This window comes from Emydura macquarii, unplaced genomic scaffold (genome assembly GCF_026122565.2).
Source record: "Emydura macquarii macquarii isolate MOO-44397 ecotype Brisbane River unplaced genomic scaffold, CSIRO-AGI_Emac_v2 contig_1790, whole genome shotgun sequence".
Lineage (NCBI taxonomy): Eukaryota > Metazoa > Chordata > Testudines > Chelidae > Emydura > Emydura macquarii.
In genome coordinates this window covers 17,811,150-17,819,935 of record NW_027131927.1, presented here as the reverse complement: position 1 = coordinate 17,819,935, position 8,786 = coordinate 17,811,150, and the positions used below count along the sequence as shown (strand labels likewise).

General features: G+C 40.9%; 1 long non-coding RNA gene across 1 annotated transcript in view; it reads right to left on the bottom strand.

The window, feature by feature from the left end:
• The window catches only part of LOC137159175 (uncharacterized), a 92,869-nt gene extending 84,296 nt beyond the window's left edge, over positions 1 to 8,573 (bottom strand). Inside the window, exon 1 of the long non-coding RNA XR_010921564.1 lies at positions 8,549 to 8,573. This is a non-coding gene — a long non-coding RNA (uncharacterized lncRNA). The remainder of the gene's footprint in view (positions 1 to 8,548) is intronic.
• Positions 8,574 to 8,786: the final 213 nt, after the last annotated feature.

Below are 8,786 nucleotides of genomic sequence, written 5' to 3'. Positions count from 1 at the left end.
GGCTTGAAATTAGAAGAAGCTTTCTAACCATTTGTTCTTGTGCCAACCTTCTCCTTTTATTTAAATAGCTCTTCACACCCAATGTATGTATAGAGAGCAATCATATCCTCTCTCAGCCTTCTTTTTGCTAAGCTAAACAAGCAAAGTTCTTTCAATTTCCTCTCATTTCCTCTCCATTCCCTCAATCCTCTTAGTAGCACTTCTCTGCACCTGTTCTAGTTTAAAATGAACTTTTCTTCAACATGAATGACCAGAACCATGCACAGTATTTCAGATGAGGTCTTACCAGGGCTTGTACAATAGCATTAATACTTCATTTCTACTGGAAGTGCCTCGGCTAATCCATTCTAGGATTGCATTTGCCTTTTTCACAGCTGCTTCACACTGGTGGCTCAGTCATCCTTGATCGACCCATACATGCAGGTCTCCCTCCTTCTCTGTCACTTCCAACTGGTGAGCCCCCAGCTTGCAGCATAAATTATCACCAGACCTTGGACTTTGTACTATTGAATTTCATCCCATTTCTGTCAATCCAATCTTCAAGGTAATTCAGAACTTCTTGTAGAATATTCCAAACCTCCTGTGTATTGATGATGCCACCTTACTTCGTATCAACAAATTTCATTAGTACACACTTACTTTTTGTGCCAAGATCATTAATAAAATATTGACTAAGACTGGTTCCAAGACTAAGCCTTGAGGAACTCTACCAATAACCTCCCTCCAGTCTGATAATTTGCCTTTCAGCACAACCTGTTGCCCTTTCCCCTTTAACCAATTCCTTATCCACCTTATAATGCTTGTACTGATCCCCATTGCCCCTAATTTAACTCAATTTCCCATGTGTTACCATATCAAATGCTTTACTGAAGTCCAAGTATATTAGATCTACTGCACTTCCCTTATCTAAAAACATCAGTTATTTTCTCAAAGAAGGAGATCAGTTTATTCTGGCCTTTTGTAAACCCATGTTTAATTACATCCCCTTTACCATTTACCTCTAGACATTTGTCTTTTACAATTTGTTCTAAAACCTTGCATACCACTGAGCTCAGACAAACAGGGTCTGCAGTTGCCTGGATCACTTTGCCCCATCCCCCACTTCCTTAAATGTAGGAAGTGTTAAACCTCAAATAGATTTATTACAAATCCTTGCTACCGGACTAGCAATCTCACGTGCCAGTTCTTTCAGTAGCTTGGATGGCAATTATCCAGTCCCCTCCCCTCAGCTCTGAGAGCACTAAGCACTAAGTTTTTCTTTCATCTCAGATGTGATAACTTTCATTTCTTGACACTCATTTCCATCAGCTGTTCTGCCATCAGGCACATGTTCCATATTATCATCCTCATTGAAAACCAAGGCAAAATATTCATTTAGCTTTGGGCCATACCCAGGTTACTGTTAGTCTACTTCCCATCCATATAGTATAGTGGCCGATCCTTATTCTCATTTTATTTATATAACTAAAAAAAAAACTCATTTATTTTAAATTTTCTTGGCAAGAGCTAGTTCAGCTTGACTTTTAGCAATTTTCACTTTACTCCAACATTTTCTAACCTCCATAATGGAGGTTTCTTTTCTGACCAACCCCTTTTTCTATTTCCTATACTTCAACATTTTTGCATACTTCTAACAATATTTATAAGGTGATTATTCATTCAGCTTGGTCTGGAACCTTTCCCTACTTGTTCCCCCCACAAACGCTTTCTTGGAATGCAAGTTTCAGTAATCTTTGTATAGCTGATTTGAAGAAATTCCAAGCCTCCTGTGTATCTAAATCCTTGAGCTCTTTCAGTCCAGCTGACTTCATTAGCTAATTCCTCTAATTTCCCAAACTCTGCTGTTTTGAAATCAGAAATCATAGCTGATGACCTGGTTTTGATTATCCTTCAGTTTAAATTAAACTGAATCAATTTGTGATCACATGAACCAACCCTTATTTTGTATGACCAGCTCTTCTATTGATGTCCTCACTATTTACTAACACCAAGTCTAGAATTGCATCACCCTTTCTTTGTTCAGTGATAAACTGATGAACTCTCATCTATCACATCCAGGAATAACTGGGCCCTATCAGTATTAATAGCATTTATTCTTTAATCTATATTCATGAAGTTAGTCTCCAATTATGACAATTCCCAAAAGTGTCTGCGTGTGTGCGCACACATCTCTCTTTCGCTTTCTAATAATATTAAAGAGCCACCATATCCAAGTCTGATCCTGGGGGATTATAGCAGACCCCTAATGCTATCCCAGCAGAATCTCTTTTACAATCCATCTCCAAAGTTATTGTGACACAAATAGATTCTGTTTTTCCATATTATCACTTTTTATTTCTTTATGGTTTACTGTTTTGCTGATATACAACAGCATTACCCAACCACCTAAGTAGCACATACAGGTATTGAAGGGTATTCCAGTCAAGAGTGCTATTCATCCATGCTTCTGTAATCCCAACAGTATCTGGTTGGACCTCCTACAACAGAAATTCCAATTCCTCCAGTTTATTGCCCAGACTTCTTGCATTGGTGTGCAAGCATGTCACCCATTTCAAACCTCCACGAACTAAAAAACTGAGTGTGTTCTGTTATCCTTCACTTTATCTTCATCTAGCAGATTTTCCTGTTACTGTGTATTGAAGTGAGGTATAGAGATCTCGTGAGTCTCTCCCAACATCTCCCAGTTTAAACCCCTTCCTATCAATTGTGCCAGCCTTAATCCCAAAAGACTAATACCCCATGTACTAAAGTAGAGTTCATCAGTCGAGACGAATCTTCTTCCGGCCAATGCCTCCAGTGGTGAGCCATCCCAAAATCCTTTTCCTAGCTCCAATCCTTGAGCCATCTGTTGATCTTCATTAACTTGACTCACCTTCACTTTCCTTCTCCAGGGACCAAAAGCATTCTATTGAAAATCACCTGAGCTTCCACTTCTTTATGCCTCCTACCCAGCCAAGGGTAATCATCCTTTATCTGTTCCAGTGAGAATCTAGCAGCGTCGTTGATACCAACATGCAGCACACTCTGTGGACTTTTTTTTCCTGCTCCCATCAGCTTCATGTCCACATTTCCCCTCCTTGCTCCAGTCAGACAGCACACTTCTGTTCTCTGAATCTGGTCTGGTGACAGGGCTGATGTTAGGGCTGATCACAATTAGCTAAGAGGAGAGGGCTGACTACAACCAGTTAAAGTGTTTAAAACTGGACTTGCCCTGTCCACACCAGGGTTTTTAAAATGCAGGTGTTAAAACAAATTAGATAGCACATTGTTCCTTAAAACGTGTTTTCTTCACCTAGACAGGGCCTCTGTGGCAATTTTTAAAATAACATTTTGCTGCTTCATAACTCAGTGTGATCAAACTGGAAAGGACAGAATTTTTCAGTTCCTAGACAGAATTTCATGTTCACAATCTAAGCTGCAGACTCCATTGGCAGAAAGACTTCAGGGGATACCCAGTACAGGAGAAATACAGAATCTTTTTGCTGCCGGTTCTCTTTCCTTCTTCCACTCCACCTCAGGCTGTAACACAGCGATACAGCTCTCACAAGTAAGCAGGGTGTTGGGCCAGTTCCATAATAGAATGGCAGGCTTCGGAGAGAAGTCCAGCTGTTCCCAGCAGTGGCTGCCTGTTGCTCTATGAACTAATCTGTACTCAGTACTCACGCCTTCCACAAGAATGAGTGTTAAGATTTTGCAGGGTCACATGTACAGTTCTAGACATGGCATAACTGGGTTAGATGCAATGAACAAAATCCTGCCCTGTATTTGTGTGAATGTATGAGTAGGAATAGGGTTCAGAAGCCTCTTCCCCACTTGTGGGCTGTATGCATCAGGGGCATGCACAAGGGTGAGGGCAACTGGGGGCATTCCCTCCCCAAACAACAATAGTTGGGGGCACAGAACTCCTGTGGCTCTGGGACTGGGTGGGAGGGAAGTGAGCTCAAGCCAGGGGTAGGATGGGAGAGCGAGCCCCTCCTGGGCTAGAGAGGGGGAGAGGAAAAGCAAGCTCCTGCTGGGCGGAGGGTACAGAACGTGCCCCTTCAAAAGGGGTCAAATTGAAATTACTGTGCATACCAGGGGTGTGTGCAATTCAGTGCCAGGAAATACATCCAGCTAACAGCCCTATTTACACTCCACAGTACTACAGGGAGGTGGGCAATCAGCTTTGAGCCAGGCCATGTCCCCTGGCCTCATCATGGGTGAAAGTAGAGACTGGTAGCAGGACCTGGGGGTAGGAGCATAAACTCTTTTGTAGTAGCAATAAGGAAGGTGATGAGACCTATTACCTCAGGACCCCTATGGGGTGATCCTTTCTTCCCTTGGCAGGATGGGTCATGCATCATTTACTCGCTGCAGCAGCACAACTTCTTTCCACCCCATGCACAAATTGGGACAGTCAGGGCAGGAATTTGCCCTTTAAAAAAACCACAGAAGACTGATCCATAAGAGCCAACATGAGCCCAGACACATTAGAATGCTACCTGGGTGCCCTGTAAGCCACACGTTCCGGTTTAATGGGATTTTGATTCCACAATCAGTGCGCAGTGCCAGAGCATTTGATAGAGGCAGTACAATCTCTCCTTAGTCACTGAGGTTTGCCGTACAGATTTGACATAAAGTGACAAGACGGAGCCTCTGCTTGCCAACTGCTTATCACAGTCCAGATTAGCGCTACATTCACTACAAATAGTCTCCTTTGCCATTTGGACCCCTGAGGAGTGCTACTGAGAAGAATTTGTTGTACTGACAGGTGGAGAAAGATATACCAACCTAAAGCAAACTTGTGAATCATTGCAATGCAGATCTCTCATTATTTGCTGGTGCCTGCTTCACGCAACTGGCTCAGAGGAGTATGAGACAGTCCACTAGTCAGTTACTGGAAATAGTCACTGAATTTGTTTTTTTAAAGTGGAAGACTGGATTAGACCCAACTCTCAATCATGGATTTCTTTCTTATGTCTCATGTTGCCCAGGAACCCATCACTCTCAAGATGGAGTCCCAAAACTCACCCACTTCTTCCTTGTGTGTTTGCAGAGTCAGTGCAATCTTCCAGGACCCAGGTTTAACAAAAACAAACCCAAAGCCCATCAGGAGCAGATTTTCCAAACTGCTCAATTCATGTTTAAGCAGCTAAGTAAGTGGCTAGTTGGGGTGCTGAGCACTTTTGAGAATCTGCTCCTCTCCCCCCTCCCCCCGCAAATAGTGGTTACTGAGCACCTGAAAATCCATCCGCAATTGGATTCCATGTCAGAAGAAACGTTTTCATGGGCTCTTTCAAAAAAGCTGCCAGTGACTTACCACTCACAAGCTGCCCTCCAATCACAATCAGCAGGTTCATGCTTTCAGGTAGCTATAACAAGTATGGGAACAAACTATTTGACAAATACTAAAAAAAGAATACTTTGACCTGTGTTCTTTTCATTGGACGGATTCCAGCCCTATTAAGTCAAAGAAAGCTTTGCCTTTGCCTGAGATGGAGCCAAGAACTCACCCATCTACCCAAATAAATCATTTAACACTCTGAAAAAGCACCATTGAATTTTATGGTATTTAGATATATTTCACATCACTTTCATGTTCAGGGTTTGTATCAGTCATCATGTCTATGAGGTTCATAGATCTTATTTTTATTTGAATTACAGTAAGTGATTTACTGAGTCAGCTATTTGTTTTTCTGAAGACGCACATTTCCTGCTGTTCCAAGAAGCAATAAACAGCTTTGCACATCTTTTTCCTTTGGGAAAGCATTCAGTTAAATATTTTAAAGTATTTGCAGTTTTTGCAGAGAAAACTGCACCTTTTTGCTTCTGGATAAGTGACAAACGATTAGCAATATACGAAAAAGCTTTCTGATGAACTTGTCTTATAAACTTAAAAGGAAGCTTCCAAACAACAACGACAAATAGCAGGAACAAGCAAACAAAGCCCTCCTTTGTCTTATAGGGATAAATCCACAGCTTTTCACAACGGCAGCAAAAGATATCCCTTAAGCCCCAGTTAAGACTCAAACTGAGGTTATGCAAGGTTCCTAGGCTTTTTACTGACTCTCTGCTCAAAAGTAAATTTGATCCCAGCAGAATAATAAATATCCAGATCATTTTTGCCTATATGTCACTTGTAAAATAAGTTGACATTGAGCTCTTATTTTCAATATTTCTAAAGTTTTCCTTGTACTTATGTTAATCTTGCATTTCTGCCCTGTGACTGAATCTGAATAAAATGATCAAGTGAGTCTTGAAAGCTGTGGAGGTGAACCATCTGCAGCACTGTACCAAAAGGTTTAAATATTTTAGGTAAAATTGTCAAGAGCACCTAAGTAATGTATAAGCCCACATCCCATTTTCAAGGGAACTTAGGCCACCTAAGTACTTTTGAACTTTTTTTTATCCATCATCAAAATATTTGATCATCAATTATGAAATCCCTGCAAGCTGCATGGGAACCTTTTAAAGACACCATAAGAGAGGTTTAATTTAAATGTATACCCCAAATTAAGAAGAAAATAGCAAGAGGACCAAAAAAGTGCCACTGTGGTTAAACAACAAAGTAAAAGAAAGCAGTTAGAGGCAAAAAGGTATCTTTTAAAAAGTGGAAGTTAAATCCTATTGAGGAAAACAGAAAAGAGCATAAACTCTGGCAAGTGAGGAGTAAAAATATAATTAGGAAGGTCAAAAAAGAATTTGAAGAACAGTTAGACAAAGACTCAAAAAGTAACAGCAAAAAATTTAGGTACACCAGATGCAGGAGGCCTACTAAACAACCAGTGGGGCCACTGGATGATTGAGATGCTAAAGGAGCACTCAAGGAAGATAAGGCCATTGCAGAGAAACTAAATAATTCTTTGCATAGATCTTTATGGCTGAGGATGTGAGGGAGATCCCCAAACCCTAGCCATTTTTTTTAGGTGACAAATCTGAGAACTGGCCAAGACTGAGGTGTCAGAGGAGGTTTTGGAACAAATTGAATATGTCACCAGGACCAGATGATATTCACTCAACAGTTCTGAAGGAACTCAAATGTGAAATTGTAGAACTACTAGCTGTGGTATGTAACCTATCATTTAAATCAGCTTCTGGACCAGATGACTGGCAGATAGTTAATGTGATGCCAACTTTTTTTAAAAAGGCTCCAGAAGCGATCGTGGCAATTATAGGCTGGTAAACCTAACATCAATACTAGGCAAATTGGTTGAAAATATGGTAAAGAACAGAATGATCAGACACATGGAATAACGCTATTTGTTGGAGAAGAGTCAACATGGTTTTTGTAAATGGTGAGACATGATTCCCATATACTAGAATTCTTTGAGGAGGTCAACAAGCATGTGGACAAGGGTGATCCAGTGGAGTTAGCGTACTTAGATTTTTACGAAGTCTTTGACAAGGTCCCTCACCAAAGGCTCTTAAGCTAAGTAAACTGTCATGGGATAAGAGGGAAAGTCCTCTCCTGGATCAGTAACTGGTTAAAAGATAGGAAACAAAGGGTAGGAATAAATGATCAGTTTTCAGAATGGAGAGAGGTAAATAGTGGTGTCCCCCAGGGTACTGTACTGTACTAGGACAAATACTGTTCAAGATATTCATAAATGAGCTGAAAAAAGGGATAAACAGTGAGGTGACAAAATTTGCAGATGATACAAAATTACTCAAGATAGTTCAGTCCAAAGCAGATGGCGAAGAGTTATAAAGGGATCTCACAAAACTGGGTGATTGAGCAACAAAATGGCAGATGAAATTCAATGTTGATAAATGTAAAGCAATGCACATTGGAAAACATAATCCCAACTATACATATAAAACGATGGGGGATAAATTAGCTTACCACTCAAGAAAGATATTGGAGTCATTGTGAATAGTTCTCTGAAAACATCCACTCAGTATGCAGTGGCAGTCAAATAAGCTAACAATGTTGGGAATCATTAGGAAAGGGATACATAATAACACAGAAAATATCATATTGCTTCTTTATAAATCCATGATACACCAACATCTTGAATGCTGCATGCAGATCTAGTCACCTCATCACAAAAAAAATATTTTGGAATTGGAAAAGGTACAGAAAAGGGCAACAAATTATTAGGGGTATGGAACAGCTTCTATATGAGGAGAAATTAATAAAACTGGGACTTTTCAACTTGGAAAACAGAAAACTATGGGGGGATATGGTAGAGGTCTATAAAATCATGACTGGTGTTGAGAAAGTAAATAAGGAAGAGTTATTTACTCCATTTCGTAACACAAGAACTAGTGGGTCACCAAATGAAATGAATAGGCTGCAGGTTTAAAACAATCAAAATGAAGTATTTCAACACACAAAGCACAGTCAACCTGTAGAACTATTTGCTAGAGGATGTTATGGAGACCAGGACTATAACAAGGTTCAAAAAAAGAACTAGATAGGTTCATGGAGGATAGGTGCATCAATGGCTGTTAGTCAGGATGGACAGGGATGCATAACCATGCTCTGAAATGTCCCTAGCCTCCATTTTCCAGAAGCTAGTGTAACCCCCTTCCTTTCCTGGGATACTTGTGAACAGGCAACACTCACCGGTGTGCAAGGGTGTCTAAGGCTGCTGACAACAAAGGAGATCTTGAGCAATGCCACCAACCTCCGAAGCTCCCTGCTCGATCAAAAACTCCAGCAGACTCTCAGCAGCAGCTTCGAGACCACAGGAGCAGGCAACAACCAGCAGCAATCAGCCAGTAGCTTCCAGCCTCAGCTGCACTCCACCCCAGCACCAAAATGGAGTCCCTCACATGCTTTTCTCTGACTCCCTGGAAGGGGA